The sequence below is a fragment of the Panthera onca genome, chromosome A1 (assembly GCF_046562875.1).
Source record: "Panthera onca isolate mPanOnc1 chromosome A1, mPanOnc1 haplotype 2, whole genome shotgun sequence".
Lineage (NCBI taxonomy): Eukaryota > Metazoa > Chordata > Mammalia > Carnivora > Felidae > Panthera > Panthera onca.
The window spans coordinates 44,878,333-44,895,452 of NC_138339.1; the positions used below are offsets into that span (position 1 = coordinate 44,878,333).

The window sequence follows — 17,120 nt, forward strand, 5'->3', positions numbered from 1 at the left end:
GTGATAATAGCCATTTTAATGTGTTGAATTGATAACTCATGGTTTTGATTTGCATTCCCCTAATGGTTTGTGATGTTGAGAACCTTTTCATGTATGTGTTGTCCATTTGAACATCTTTGGGAAAATGTCTGTTTAGGTCCTTTTCCCATTTTTAAATTGGATTCCTTAGGTTTTTGCTATTGAATTGTATGAATTATTTCTTTGTTTTGGATATTAACCCTTTATTGATATATCATTTGCAAATATTTTCTTCCACTATGTAGGTTGCCTTTTTAATTGTTTCCTTTATTGTGCAGAGGCTTTTTAGTTTACTATAGTCCTACTTAAAAAATTTTTTTTTATTCTTTATTTATTTTTGAGAGATAGCAAGACAAAGTGCAAGTGGGGGAGGAAAAGAGAGAGAGGGAGACACAGAATCTGAAGTGGGATCCAGGCTCTGAGCTGTCAGCACAGAGCCCAATGTGGGGCTTGAACTCACGAACCACAAGATCATGACCTGGGCTGAAGTTGGACACTTAACTGACACAGCCACCCAGGTGCCCCTACTATAGTCCTACTTATTTTAGCTTTTGTTGCCTGTGCTTTTAGTGACTTATCCAAGAAATCATTGCCAAAACCAATGTCAAGGAACTTTCTTTCTTGTTTAGTTCTAGGAGTTTTATACTTTCAGGTGTTTTATTTAAGTCATTGATCTTTTTTGAGTAAATTTTTGTGAGTGGTATAAGATAACTGTACAGTTGTATGATTTTGCATATGGCTGTCAAGTTTTCTGAACACCATTTGCTGAAGAGACTATCCTTTCCCCATTGTGTGTTCTTGGCACCATCATAAGAAAATAGTTGACTGTATATGCATGTGTTTATGTCTGGACTCTCTATACTGATCCATTAGCCTATGCTCCTGTTTTTATGCCAGTACTATGTTGTTTTGATGATAACAACTTTATAATATAACTTAAAATCATTGAAAACTGTATCCTCATAGTGATGATACTTTAAAAAAATTTTTTTAACGTTTATTTATTTTTGAGACAGAGAGAGACAGAGCATGAACGGGGGAGGGTCAGAGAGAGGGAGACACAGAATCTGAAACAGGCTCCAGGCTCTGAGCTGTCAGCACAGAGCCCGACGCGGGGCATGAACTCACAGACCCTGAAATCATGATCTGAGCCGAAGTCGGCTACTTAAACCGACTGACCCACCCAGGCGCCCCATGATGATACATTTCTAAAGCTAGACTTCTCAAGTCACTTTATTATCATCTGCCTGAGAATTAACAGAATATCTCAACAAGTATAAAATGATATCCTCTAATGTTGGGAAACAGATAATGTACACAACAATAAGGAATGACCCTGGCAAAATAAACAACGTGATCTTCCCTCCACATAAACAAAATTAAACAAAACAAACATAAAGGAAAACCAAACTCCTGATTTAGTTATATTACCATCTTCCAGTTTACTGAATATGTTTAATTTTCCTACTCTGTCTTCTCTAATTCTTAATCCAGAAGACCAGCATCTCTGGGATGAATAAATATAATCCTTCGTGTTCATTATGCTTCACTGGAGGGTAGATCTCAGTTTCCAAATGTCAAGAGGGGACTGTTTGTATATAGCTAATACATTTCATTCTAAGGAAACCACACTTAATCACAAACTATCACACTGACAAAACAGATACTAAAGAGGATATACCATCTCCCGCCCCCCAATTTTCTCTTTTCATGCTTAAGAGAAAAATTCATTTTGACTTTTAGGAAAATCACCATAGTTAACAGTTGTTTGCCTGGAGTCATCCCAAAGGATGTGTGAGTTTTAGAGTTGTTTGATCTGAGTTTAAATCCAAGCTCTTACACTTTACTGCACTTAATGTCTACAGTGAGAAATTGAGATGTTAAATTTCACTTACCTTTTCCATATATGTGGATAAGGTCATATAAAATAAAACTCATAGGATTATTGTCAAGATCAAATTAAATTTTGTACGTGTTATTAGCTGTCTGCATAAATGAGGAAACAAAGGTTTAGAAAAGTTAAATATGCTGTACAATTATGTTCTACAATAGCAAATAACATTTTTGTACTCAGAAAATGTTAGTGTCATATGTTTTTCTGATATGCTGTCTGCTTAGAGTTGATTTATAGGTACTTTAAAAATTGTTCATCTGCGTAGACTGTTGAGTCAGGTCAACAGAATTTGAATGGGGTGAGGTTGGCATATTATCTGCCCCATAGGAATTTTTATTTGGATATATCACCTCATCTTCTCTGGTTTGAAAAGTATAAACTTATGTTAAGGTCTGTGAGTACTCACATACTTAGAGAAGACCAGTCCAACAAGAAACCAGGGAAAATCCCAAGACTCTGAGCTGACTTACATCCATGTTTCTCCTTCTTCTGGGCAGACTCTCTGTAGAGACATGGTAGCTATGAATCTGTGGCCTCGTCTGGTATAAAACTGCTTTCTAATGAAAGGCCTAGAGCCAAAGACCTCATTTCATTTCCCCCGAGCCTTCACAGATGGAAGTTAGGATTTCTATTTCACAAAGCAAAAGGGCATGCTATCGGAACTATGGTCTCTGCTTCTCTACTCAATAAAGCAAATTCAAAATCTAATGTCCCCTGCTGCTGACCTTGTTACATTGGCTGTGTTTTTTCATCATGGTTGTGTCTCCCTTTGGCTGTGTTTAACTCACTGAAGGGCCAGACACTTGCATGCATGGGAATGATACTACATGAAGCCTAGTTCTGTTGGATGCCATAAGAGAAAAGGAATCTGCAGAGATTCTGGAAAAGATGTAGGGCTACCAAAGTAAGGATTTAAAGACTACTATTTACCATTCTGGACTTTCTTTTTATGTCCTATACAGGAATGAGTAGCCACTAGAAATCTATAGATCTGATACCTTCTCTCTTTATAAATGAGGAATCTGAGGCCCAGCAGATAACTTGCTTAATTTTAAACAGTAACTGGCAGAGGTAGAGCCAAAACCTAGATCTCACCTGAGAGCCTTTTTATAGCCTTGGTTATATTTTTTATTTACCATATTATCACTCGTTTGGTTACAGATCAGTGTTTTTTTTTTTTTTTTTTCCAAGTTTCTCCAGCTACGATCACTAAGATTGTATCAGGAACTCCTTGTGTGCCTGTTGGAAGAAGACTCCTGAGTTTTGCTCCAGGGCTATCATTTCCTTATCTCTGAAATTGGAAATGTTGCATTTTCAACATGTACTTGATGTGTTTTCTGTGAAATACAGTGTTTTTTTTTCCTTCTTTTGAAATATACTACTTCTACTAATGAATAATAATTTAGACTTACAGAAAAGTTGCAAATATAGTACAGAGAGTGCCCCTGAACCCTTCATCCAGCTTTCCTTAATAGTAACATTCTATAAAACCATATAGTACAACAAGAAGAAATTGACATTGGAACAATATTGTTAGCTAACCATAGACTTTATTCATATTTCATCAGGGTTTTTTTTACTACAAATTTTTTTGCTTTAGATTATAATCCTATATTTTACATTACAGTAGCTGAATCCTGGCTCTGAAGGCATTCTGAAGGGTTAATTCAAGCACTGCTATGACTAAAATTCAGGCTGCAATTAAGTACTGCTTAATAATGCTGCAGACTCAATCAGCCAGAAACCAAACTGGAGACATAAAAAATTTAGTCTTGATCCCACATTTTACTAATGGAGATTCTGCATCCCAGAGAAGAAATACAAACAAATAGTGAAAAGATGGGAACTGAGTCCATATTATTTGACTTTCTTTATTTATTTTCTTCACATTACTTATAATTTTTTTTAAATACATGCCTTTGCTTATATTTCTCTCCTTTATTCTCAATGTGAGGATCATGGACAGTTTTTTTAAAATGTGTCCACAATCTCCTATGAGTCTCTCATCCATAAGAGGAAAATGAAAAGTCTCATTTACCCCAGTTTTGGGATCAGAAAACATGTTCAGTGAAGGAAACCAATGTCCTGGAGGTCCTATCATGAACATATAGCTGAACCATATCCACACCTCCACAAGCTGACTCCTGAATCAGTGCTATTCCGCAGTATACCACACGCCTCCATTCCTGAATTTATGCACTCTGTGCTGAAATGAATATTTGTGTATTCAAATAGAACATTTGGAGGAGTGAGTATTTATACACAGATTCAAATAGGGCACCTAAATGGGGAGATGTTGTGAACCTGACATATTTAGCGATTATAAATGGGAGACATGGTTGTGGGAAGTGAACAGACATGAATTAGTGTGAAATTCTGCACTTGGCAGAAAAGACTGGAGAATTCTAAGGTTTTTGTTTTTTTTTTTTTTTTTTCATTTAGGCACTTCTGTCGTTTTCTGTCCTAAGAAAGAATGAATTGAGTAATTCCTATGAATTTTGTGACTTCTCACAGGTTGACATGGTTCTGGAAAAAAATATTGTTCATGGGAGAATTAATATAATTTAAGACACTGTCATAAACACAGCCACCAGCTAAGTTGTATTCAGGAAAGATCAAGTTTGTAGGGGAGGAAAACTTTCCCTTCCTTTCTGGGTTCTTTGGCTGATCTAATAATTAAATTGGCATAAGACAGAGTAACAGGAGAAAAATTTAGTTTTGTATGTATGAGAACCTAAAAGATAGGGGGCTCAAAGAGAGGCATTTGAGGCTTACATGCCATCCTGAGCTGAGGAGAAGGGGTTAGGGTCTGGGGCTCCTAAGGGAAGGAAGACAGACAACAGGAAGGTGGAAAGAGCAAATATTTGGCAAACAAATGTTTGTCATGCAGTGCAGAGACAGTGGAACAAACAGGCCCCACTTGGGCTTCCCCCAGCTTACCACACCCACCCCACACTCTTTGTACTTGTTTCTGGTGATAGATGAACCAGGCACTAAAAGGAAAGGTAAAAATTCTGACTTTTTTGGGCCTTGGTTATCTTCATCTTGAAATACTCCACATGCCAAAATGGCTCATTCTGGGGCAGCCTCTCTTGAACCCTATCAGGTTCTATTCTTGTTTTAACCACTGAAACCAGTTTTTTGTCCATAAGCAAATCATTTTTTTTTTTGCTACTATGCCTCAGTACTCCAAATGTGAGTGGGGGAGTTAGAATAGGTGATATCTTGGCAAAGCAATATCTATGATCAGCCATGGGGGATGACCATGGAAGGAGCTGGTGAGTCAAGCCCTATCTGTACTGTTGGTTGATGGAAGTGTATTGACGTGAAGAAAGTAACCATCCTTTTTGTGTGTAGTCTAGGGTTCCCTAGGTTTTGCTTTATGACTGTTTCCTCTGATATCTTTTCATCGGAGTCTTAACAAAAGCCAGTTATATGATTATTTTTATTAATTTATATAAAACCATAACTGGTATAGAAAGTTCCCCCCTGCTTGCCTTCCAGCTTTGTCTCTGCTCTAGGCTTCTCTTCCGAATTCCTGTGCTTCCTAGGTTTCCAGGACTGGGTATCTCAATAAATAGAATGAAAAGTCTTCATCTTCTTTGAGGCTCAAGATAAAAAATTTGGCAAAGTGGGCAGCCTTTTGGGCAGAACCATATGAAATATTCATCTATAACATCTAAAGGCCTAAGTGTAGAAGGCTACCTTGGCAAGTTGTGGAATAAAGGAAATGTGGCTTTCATGCCCTGAATCTGTGTATTTCTATACCTCTGCCCCTGAGTAACAAACACAGGTTAAGAGGTTGCCCTGCCAATAGGATTTGCCTCCTAATAGGGGAAGTTAAAAGGCCCATCATCTCAGAAAATACATCTTAAAGATGTATTTTTACCTTTAAAAGGTAAAATTTGTGAAAGGTTTCTGGGGTTGTGAAAGATATCGTTAACTGACCTGGACATACCCTAAGTCCATCCATATGAGGCTTTATTTTTCACTGTATACTTAAGGAAGCCTTGGGAGTTATCTTGGAAATTTTAGTTACACTTGAAAAACATGACAAACAAAAATAGGCTATTTGTTTCCTATATTACCCAACTTTTCAAACCAGGTCATAGTTGCAGCTAGTTGTAGTACCAGAATTTTCCTACTGGAGAGTCTTTGATGGGCTAGAAACCTGGTCTTGATATGATATACTGTTTTGACTTATATACTTATTTGGAGTAGCTGGAGCAGAAAGTTGCCTTGCCAAGGATGGAGGCAGGCATATATATCACTTATTTTGACCTTTCTTTAAAGTGATGATGATATTAAGTTCAAAGATAGGGAATAAATTTTGAAGGTCACAACAGAAGTCAGTAAAAGGGCTTAAAAACCAAATCTCAGATCCTCACGAAAGTAAATCTTTTCCTATAAAATAATTAATTAACCTCAGTTTCAGTAGGAGAGAATCTCTGCTTTCTTAGGTGAGTACTCTTTTTCCAAGACCAGCTCATCAGTACTGAGTGCATTGCAGCCATATTGATTTTATAGACCACCTTATGCAATTCTTCAAGATGTGAGTGTGTGTGTGTGTGTGTGTGTGTGTGTGTGTGTGTGAATTTTTAAATTTGATTTGAAGTTCTTAGCCAACGGTATTTTGCAGGTATTTTGAAGGAAAGGGTGATTTCTATTTCTATTTAGACTCACATATATTTTGGGAGTCAGAAAAAGAAATCAAAAAAGGAAAATTCTGTTCTAAAATTATAGAATATCAAGGTGTTAAGTAAAAGGAAAGTTGAGTAGAACTAGTGGATCACTGAAGACTAATGAGGCAGTCAGGCCTCATCTTAGTAAAGAGTTAGGCTCTCAAATCAGCATGTGAAAAAAAATTCAGTCTGGCTATCACTACCCTTAAAAATACTCTAGGCAGGTAACATAATACTACAGAAGTCCAACAGGACTTCTGCCAGGTACTATGCTCATAAGGGGAATGATGTGTGGAATTATGCTATCTTGATCCCTTCTCTCACTTGCCTTTTCACTGCTCCTCTTTGCTTTCCCAGAAACAGTCTAACTGAATTTACCTAAATGGATGTAACCTAGAAGAATTTAAAATCCAGGTTTTTTGACTTAGACTTAAAATCCAGTCTGATATTTCTCAACACCCCAAATTCTTATTTCCCTCTTCTCCCTTTCTTCCACACAAATTTAGTTTGTGCCTGTATATACTAGAGACTACAGAAAGTGCTGAAGCGAACCAGACAGAGTCTTACCCATATGGAGTTTTTAGACTTACTTGGGGAAGAAAATAAAAACAAAAAATGATTGCTGATCTATTTATTCTGCAGAGAGCATATAGAAGTCCAGAGTACTATGAAACCATATAATAAAATAACCTAATCACATAAGGCTCAGTTTTGCAGGAGTAGAACTCATGCTACTTAATACCTTTGAGACCTTAGACACATCACTTAAATGTTTCAACTTCTGTTTTCTCAACAACTGCATTAGTAGGTTGTTGTGGATTTCAACTGAAGAAGGTATGTAGGAGTACCTGGTCACCTGTTATTGGAATATAAACTATCTGTGCTGTTGTTTACCATCTATCTTGTTTCTGTATTTGCATTATGCTGTTCCAGAGCTACACAAGAGAAAGAAGATATGGATTTGCCTTTTGCTGCTTAGAAAATTAGATTGGTTCAGAGAAATAATAAAGAGATAGTATTGTGGAACTCAAAGAGTACATGTTACATGAATTCAAAGAAGAGAGAAATGCATCAAGGTGAGCAGGAATATAGGGCAGTCATCAAATAGTTAACTGAATTTTGTGAGTTTATCTAGAGGGGATAATAGGTAATTTGGGGTGTTATGGGGTAGATATGGGTACAGGTATGAAAATGCTATCATATTGGACTACCCTATCGTGGGTATGGTATGAAGACATCAAAGTCAGCTGAGCAAACCACTATGGGGCCAGAGTGACTGGATTTCTACTTTGTTTGTATTTCTCCCCACAACTCTAAAACAACAAAATGTCCAGCTTCCAATTACCATTAAAAACATGTTTTATTAATATAGTGTCCTTGTTAGTAAATGCATATGAGAATATTTTCTCTACTGACATCCAACCATCAGTTCTGAAGCCACAAGAAGCAAGTCTGCCACTTCTTCCTGGGATAAGCTTGCCTTTGAAGACAGAGTCCATGTGTCCTTTCCTTCTCATATCTCAAGTTTGTTTGTTTCTTAAGAATTACCATACTAGTCCATAATTCTGTAATTTTAAAAGTAGGTGGAAACAGTTCTTGAAATTTTTATAAGTTCTATAGACCATGTAACTGTTCTTAAGGTAAAACATCCTCCTTTCTGACCATCAAATTTTTTTCACTATTCAAGGCAGAATTCTGGTAGTCATGATAATGGTGCTTTATAGTAATCACACGATCTGCAAAGGTATTCAAAATTCATTTTAAAAATATTTATTTATTTTTGAGACAGAGACAGAGTGCGAGTGGGGGAGGCACAGAGAGAGACACACAGAATCTGAAGTAGGCTTTAGGCTCTGAGCTGTCAGCACAGAGCCTGATGCGGGGCTCGAACCCACAAGCTGTGAGATCATGACCTGAGTTGAAGTTGAACGTTTAACTGATGGAGCCACCGAACATCTAATCAATCAGTATTTGCTGAACCAGGAAGCTAGCCACTCGTCCTCTGAATTAGTTCCTTTCCTTCAAATTGTACTTCCTCAATGTGGAAGTTCTCAAGACTTCCCACATGAAAATCTTTATAATAATCAGCTTGGAGAAAAGTCTTTTTCTTTTATTTTAAGAACCAGAGGTACCTGATTGAAATAGGTTTGGGGCCAGCAACTGGACAGGAAAAGAAAATAGTCTCCACTCAAGTGGTTCCTTTGATAGCAGCTGTATTTACTGGGGAAGCTGATAGTTATTTGTTAACCAAGGTTATTACAGGCATCCAGTCACTCATAAATCCTATCCAAATAGAGTGCTTTCTTTCACACCATGGGCACTCTACTTCAGAATTTATCCTGAATCCTGCCACTTCTCTCCATCTGCACAGTCATCTCATCCAGGCTACCATTTTCTCTTACCTTAATGTACTGCGCCCATCCCTTACCCAATTGCCCCCAAACAATCCATTCTCCACACAGATCCATGATATGAATGATCCATGATATGAATAAAAGTAAAACTAAAAACAATAAAAATAATATAAAAAATAGAGAGTAATGGCTGTCCCTAATGTAGTATTTACTATGTACCAGATCCCATTTTTTAATAAAATGCTTTATTGTGATATAATTCACATATCACAAAATTCACTCCTTTAAACTGTACAAATCATCAGATTTTAGTATATCCACAGAGTTATGAAATCATCACTGGTAATTTTATAATATACTTATTACCCTATAAAGAAAATCTTGTACCCATTAGTAGTTACCTCTCCTATCCCACAGTGTCTGGCAACCATTCATCTTTCTGTCTTCGCAGATTTGCCTAGGTTTTGCTGGGTATAGAATTATTGATTGGTATTCTTTTTTTAGGTTTATTTATTGTTTTGAGAGAGCGAGAATCCCAATCAGGCTCTACACTGTCAGAACAGAGCATGATATGGGGCTCAAACCCACAAACTGTGAGATCATGACCTGAGTTGAAATCAAGAGTTGGATGCCTAACCGACTGAGCCACTTAAGTACCCGTTGATATGTTTTGAGCACTTTGAATATGTCATTTCTCTTTGTTCTCACCTCCATGGTTTCTGATGTGAAGTATGCTCTTAATCTTATGAGGATGCTTTGTATGTGAAGAATAATTTTTCTCTTGCAGCTTTTCAAATTATACCTTTGTCTTTGATTTTCAATAGTTGAATATGATGTGTCTAGATGTGGAGCTATTTGAGTTATCCTTCTTGGAGTTCATTAGCATTCTTAGATGCATAGATTAATATTTTTCATCAAGTTTGAGAAATTTTTGGCCATTATTTCCTAAAATATTCTTTCTGTCCCTTTTGCCCAAAGCATCTATCAAGGAGAAATTAAAACATATGTCCACACAAAAGCTTTCACACAAATGTTCATAACAGCATTATTCATAATAGTCAAAAAGTGAAACAACACAAATGTCCATGAGCTGATGAATGGATAAACAGAATGTGGTATATCCATAAAGTGAAATGTGAAATATTACTCCACTATAATAAGGGCTGAAGTACTAGTACATGCTCTAATATGGATGAACCTTGAAAATATTAAACTAGGCTGAAAGGAGGCAGGCAGAAAGGCCCCATATATATAATTCCATATATATATATATATATATATATATATATATATATATATATGAAATGAAGTACAGTATATTCTTTAGCATCTAACAGCAATTGTCCTTTTTCTAAAGTAGCACATCACAGAAGAATAAACCATCAGTGTGCTGAGTCACTCACTTGCAATTTACCATGTGACTGATGCTAATAGAGATGTCAGTCACACATAACAGGAAAGTGTGAAGCTCATCAGTGAGATGTATAGTGAGGGACCAATGCATAGTAAGGGGCATATGAAAAGATCCAATGGTACAAGGTTTTGGGACTTAAGCACAATTCAAATCCTGACTCCATGCCTTACAAAATTACTATCTTGGTTAGAAAGTTTTTAACTGATCTAGGACATTTTTTTTTTTTCATTTTCAAGATGAGTATAATTACACAATGCTGAAAAATGACCAGGACAATTGAGTGAGATAGCTTATGTGCTATTCTTGGAATATAGCAAGTACTCAGTGTAAGTTCATGGAGGAATTTCAGTGCTAAAAGAGACAATATCACAGTAGGAACTCTCAGAAATAGCTTGCTGAAGGAGCTTGAAGGTCCAGCTAATTACTATTGTAGAAGGTAGTACGTGTTAAATGTCAGAGAATGGCACAGGTGATTTGTATTATTGTAAAGACAGTGTAGTTGACATAATTTAGCATAACAATTTAGCATAACACTAGGGTTTGAATGCTCTAGGTCTACAACTTAATAACGGTGGGATTTCAACCAATTTTCTTTTTTAGTAAAAATCTGGTAAAAAGGAAACTAATTTCCTTCTCTCTTAGTGTTACTAAAATTACACAAGTAAGAACACCTATAAAGCACCTACTACATGCCTGGTACTCAACAAATTCATTACAGGGATTTATTGGAGAAAAAGGAATATTCCAGATCCAAAGAGCCAGGAAAGGGTTATTTAGATGGTAGAACTGTTATAACCCCTAACCAACAATTGAACAGTTAGCTTTTCACAAGCATAGGGCATTCAAGATGTGACAGCTTGTTAAAGCTCCCACACTACCTGCCCTTTACCTGAGCACGGCAGTTGCTCTCTCACTGGTTGTTGTCTGATTCTGGGGTGATACCCATTGGAAGGAGAGGTCATTCAGTGATGGTTTCGATCACAGGTTTTCAAAATGGAATGTCTGCATACTGAGTGGTGGCAACACAGAGGCTTGGGGGGAGGGAGTTAGAACTTGTATTCACTTGTATTTTAATATATTGGTTTAAGTATTTAAAATTTTTGTATATATTTATAATATACATTATATGGGGTCTGTATGGATTCATAAATAAATATACTGAGCATGCACAGTTAAAAATTACTTACTAAAGACAGTATGCAACCAAATTTTGGGAACAATAGTCTAGATATCAGCCTGATAACTCTCCTGATAATTCATGTTTCTGCTCCCGTCCCAGTGGTAATGGAGAAAGTACAGAAGGAAGGTGAAGCAAACCCTCTCTCGTAGTTTTAAGGATAGGTAAGCAAGGTTCTAAAAAGTGTGACGACCTGATCAAGTAAAGGAAGGAACAAAATGAGGAGTCAGAGTCTCCCATGAAGTCTTGTTTTCCTTGGTGGATGTTTGGGGATGGAGGGTAAGAGTATGTCCCTTGATATGGTCACAGGATGGGAGGGGTCATAACTAATTTTTTGTTCATTTGTATTTTTTCTACTATACAACCCTGGAAGAATTAAATTATACAAGGTCCCTCTAAACCCTTGCTGGAGAAGCTAGTGATAAGAAAATTAATCATCTCTTCTCCTGCCAGGCCTCTCTCTCGTGACTCTGGACATCCTCAGTTGATTCTGTTTCAAAAATGTAATTTCATTGAGTAACAAATGTGCAGCACACTCAGGTCACGTGGCCCCAGGTGCCTGAAGGGAGTGGAGGTTTCTCTGTGGAATCACCTTGGGAATCACTGAAGCATCTATGAAGTCATTCTTGTCAGGCAATGTTTCTTTCTTTTCCTTACCCTGCAAGGGAAGGGGAGATTGGAGGTCTGGCTAGGGAATCTGTCTCCATTGAGAATTCTTTGCATTTGAAGAAGACAGGATCCCAGGAGTCACTCAGTCTATTAACTCATGGAAATGCTTATGTGGCTTCCACCAGTCATTCATTGAAGGCCCAGTCTTGATTTTATGCTTAAAAGATATACAGATAGTAAAACCTTTGGGCAGCAGAAAAGTCCTTGTTTATTGACCTTAAGGAAAAGGATTTGAAAAAAGAGAAAAAGGAATAGTGTGTTTTACAGATTAGATTATTAGGAGGAAGTATTGCCCCTAAGCAAATGTTATATTCATTAAAAATGTAAATGGACTTCCACCATCATTCACTCTGAGTTCTCTCAGCCTCCATTATGTAAAATGAGTTTTTATACTGAGAAGCTGTTCCGCTCACAGCAGGCTATTCTTTTCCCACACACTGATAGTTGTCCTGATTCAGAATCCTCTTGGTCTTTCTGTCAAAAAGAAGGCCTATGCTGCATGGTGTATCCAGGGCCAAATCAGTAGGATGGGCACATTCACATGTGGGAGAGTCCCATCAGCATCCTGTCAGTTAATGACAACTTTCTAGTGCCTCTCTCAGAGGGAACCAAGTATGCAGAGGGTAAAAAGGCCAGCAAAGAGAATGCTTTAATAAGGGACAGATAGTTAAAAAGCAATGGATTATGGGGGCATGGCTTCAGGTAAGCTGGCAAGTAATTCAAATGAGAAGCAATGGGGTAGACCTAACAGTGATAGAAATGTGAGGGAGAAGGTAGCATGGTGAAGAAGAAAGAGGAGCAAATTAAAAATCTGGAAGTTGGGCACTGGCCTAGGTTCAGCATTGGCTGTCTGTGTAAATTTGTTCAAATCATTCTATCCTTTGTTTCTTGGTTTTCCTGTCTGTAACATGAGTGGTTTGGATTAACCAACTTCCAAGGTTTCTTCCACCTACAGTACTGTTCTGGGCACGAAAGGCTATGCATTCCACTTTCCATTTGGCTGTGTGTCTATGAATACATAGAAGGTTCCAGGCCTTCTATTCTAGGTTTCCATATACCTTGTATTTATAGTTTTCTGTCTGTGAAAGAGACCCTCAGCACCCTTATTTATAATCTGTGGCCTATAGAACAGATATGTATAAGGTAGACAGAGCAGTTATTACCTGAGACCTGGATGTCCATGAATTTAAACAGGGTTTCAAGGCAAGGGATTAAGGAAGAAGCACTGCCGTGGGAAGAGGGGATGATTATCTAGATGTCTGACTTTGGGAGTATCCTTCAAGCATGAAACAGTATGGTGGTGATGCTTGCCCTCTCTGAAAGCACAAGGCACAACTAGAATATCATGTTAGGGTGTCTTCAGTACCAAATCCCATATTATAGAATGCATGTATTGCTAGTTTCAATGGAGAATTTAACTCTCTGGATGCCTGTTGCTTTCACAGAGCCATTCCCACAGTTGTCTTTTCAGCCAGCCCAGAGAGGAAGCGTAATGCAGTGATGGATTCTAAATCCCAGTTTGAATCTTGGCTGTGTCATCTACCAGCTCTTTAACCATGCACCATTCTGGACCTCAGTTACTATACCTCCAGAATAGGAACCATAATAATAGTAAATGTATAGGGTTTCATAAGGAAAAACTGAAATCATACATGTAAATTACCTATTTCAGGACCTGATACATAGTAATAACATAATTTAAAAAGAAGTTACTGTTCTAATATAGTGCAGAGCCAACCTTAGGTGCCACCTTCTCAATTAAGGCACTTTTTATTACTTTGACCCATAGAGATCTATTCAGTCTCAAATGATAGCAGTTAATATTTTTACAGCCTAATTTAGCTCTTGCCTACTCACTGTCTTGGAATAGTCTCTAATGGAAAAACTTTCCAATCACATAATAAGTTCTCTAGTGATGAAGGAAGAGCCAGAGACAAGTTAAGTGTCTTAGTCAAAGTGAAGCAGCTAATACATGGTTCAGTTCTTATTTTCTGGCTCCAGGGCCACTCTGCCCTCACTGTTTCTCAGAACATTCCTCCACTGATTGAAATGAGACCTGGTTGAGTTTTCTCATAGGTGGCACTAAGGAGAGAACACGTGCCTGGGAGTCGGTAATCCAGGCTTGGGGGATGTCACCACCAGACTTGTCAATGAGCTTGTTGTGGGTATAGGGGTCTGGCCCTTTCCCTCTCCGAGCCTCCATTTCCCTACCTTTAAAATAAGGTGCTAGTGTTAGTAATTAATAAGATCTTGGGTGGTTGGACTGGCACTGGCCCCGTCCTGGTGCTGTCATCGTCCTGTGCAGCACTGAGAAAGTTGTTTAACTTCTCTAAACTCAGTTTCTTCAGGTAAGCTGAAGATACTGATACCACATCCCATGAAGAACTGGGAGGGCTCAATGAAATGGTGCATGTAAAGTACTTGTCACAATGCAGGGAGTGTGGCTGTGATTTTTGTTGCTGCTGTTGTTATCCTTAATATCATAATCATCTCTATTAGCTTTTATTGCACAGTGGTAAAGAACATAGGCTCTATTTTGGCTTTAAAGCCAAATCCATGTTTTATTAGCTATGTGACTTGCCCTTCTGATTCTTAGCTTATTCATTCCTAGAAGGGGGATAATGATAATGCCTACATTAAAGGGTTCATGTGAGCATTAAATGAGGTATTATTAAGTACTTTGTATATTGTCTAGCATGTGAGTATTCAAATATTAGCTGTCATAAGTCATAATGATAGTATGTATTCAGCCATAACTTTTGTGAATCCCTACTTACAAATTGAAGCTTGGGAAAGAAATCAAACTTATGCTATGAAACTTGGTAAAGACATCTGTGGGTAGGCGTGGAGTAAATATCCTCATATGTAGCCTTCCAGATATCTGTCTACAGCCAGTGCAGTGGCCTTTGAAAGAAAACAAATGGGATGTGGCAAACTTTCAGACTCCTTTCCTAGGACCTGTATCTTGGCAGTGACGTGTGTGAACTTCTGAAGACCAGCTGGCTAAATGAAGGCCTGCTGACTTTCTCTCCACCCCAATCCTCATGTTAGCAAATGGAGGAAAAACACAGAAGAGGGTATTCTAGAGTAGGTGTAATGAAGCCTGAGACCCTATAGTCAGTAATGAAGTGCAACATTGATGAAGATGCTCTGGGGGGAATAAGGGAGACAGGGAAGTAATGGTCAGTAGGAAAGAGTGTTCTTTGCAAAAGTACTTTTTTTTTTTAATATGAAATTTATTGTCAGACTGATTTCCATACAACACCCAGTGCTCATCCCAACAGGTGCCCTCCTCAATACCCATCACCCACCCTCCCCTCCCTCCCACCCCCCATCAACCCTCAGTTTATTCTCAGTTTTTAAGAGTCTCTTATGGTTTGGCTCCCTCCCTCTCTTTTTCCCCCCTTTCCTTCCCCCATGGTCTTCTGTTAAGTTTCTCATGATCCACATAAGAGTGAAAACATATCATATCTGTCTTTCTCTGTATGACTTATTTCACTTAGCATAACAGTACTTTGTTTTCATTAAGAGGGACCTCTGATTAAATGTGAGTCTTATCACAGAATCCTAAACTCAGGGGAGGAGGATGTGGCAACAGCCCCATTGGGTCAAAGGACATGCTGTAGTAACCAGAAGCCACTTTCTTTATAAACTATATCCTAGACCTAAGAGTCAGGCATACCTGGGTTCAAATCTATCACCAATTCACTGTTTGATTTGGGACAAATGATTGCCATTCTCTGTTTTTCTCATCTATAAATAGGAGATGTGTTTGGTTGTTTCTACCTTACTGTTGATAAGAGATTTTTAAAAGATGGTGGTAAAGCACTTAGTTCAATGTATGGCACTTGGTAATCACTCAAATGTTAATAAAGGTAAGATTATCCTCTTTTTATAATTCTCTCTTTGTAACTGCAAGGCTAGAACCCCCCCCCCCCTTTATCATTTCTGAATCTTAGTTTCCACTTATATACAATAAGAAACCTAGACACAAACCAGCAGTATCTTCCAAAGATCTCCATGTAAGGTGTCTGTTTCAAGCAATAACCCAAGAGACAGGGATGGAAGAAAACAACTGTTCCCTGAGATCTTAGTTTCAAAGGTTAGGGACATGATAAAAAATACCATATTCTCCTTTAGTGATGCATTAGTTTTTCTAAATCCGTATTTTAGTTCTGCATAGCCCTTTGGAAGTAATAAATTTACCAGACTTAAAAAAGAACATTGAAATAGGAGATGCCTCTGCAGTTTTATGATGTCAAGTAGTCATGTGACCTGAGGCAGATGCTCATTTTCCCCACTGGTAAAATAGGGGTGCTTATTTCCAATAATTTTTAAGTTCCCCATGAGGTTTGAAGTTTTTCATGGAAACTTTATTTCCTATAATTTATTCTGAATTTATCTGATTAGAGCCTTAGAGTTCTATTAGCTCAGGCTTCCATAACAAAATACCGTAGGCTGGGTGTCTTAAACAACTGGAATTTATTTTTCACAATTCTGCAGGCTGGGAAGTCAAAGATCAAGGTGCTGACTGATTCAGTTTCTGCTAAGGGCCCTGTTCCTGGCTTGCACATGGCTGTCTTTATCCTGTGTCGTCCTCAAGGCAAATAGGGCCAGAGCAAGTCCTCTGGTGTCTTTTCTTTTAAGGGCACTAATCTCTTAGAAGGGTCCCACTCTAATGACCTCCTTTTAAACTGAATTACCTCCCCAAAGCTCTGGCTCCAAATGAGGATTTGGGCTTTAAGAAATGAATGGAGAGGTGGGTACAGTTTGGTCTATAAGACAGTGAATGTGGGCAGATCGCTTTTGAAATTTTTCTAGGTCTATTCATGTAACACAAAGTTACTGAGCACTTACCAAAATTCAGATACTGTTTCAGTCACTGGGAATATAATAACAAAACAGGCAAACT

General features: G+C 37.9%; 1 long non-coding RNA gene across 1 annotated transcript in view; it reads right to left on the reverse strand.

Annotated features, from left to right (window-relative positions):
- Positions 1-2,330: 2,330 nt before the first annotated feature.
- Positions 2,331-17,120, reverse strand: part of LOC144614890 (uncharacterized) — a 40,754-nt gene continuing 25,964 nt past the window's right edge. The window contains exon 3 of the long non-coding RNA XR_013553176.1: positions 2,331-2,414. This is a non-coding gene — a long non-coding RNA (uncharacterized LOC144614890). The remainder of the gene's footprint in view (positions 2,415-17,120) is intronic.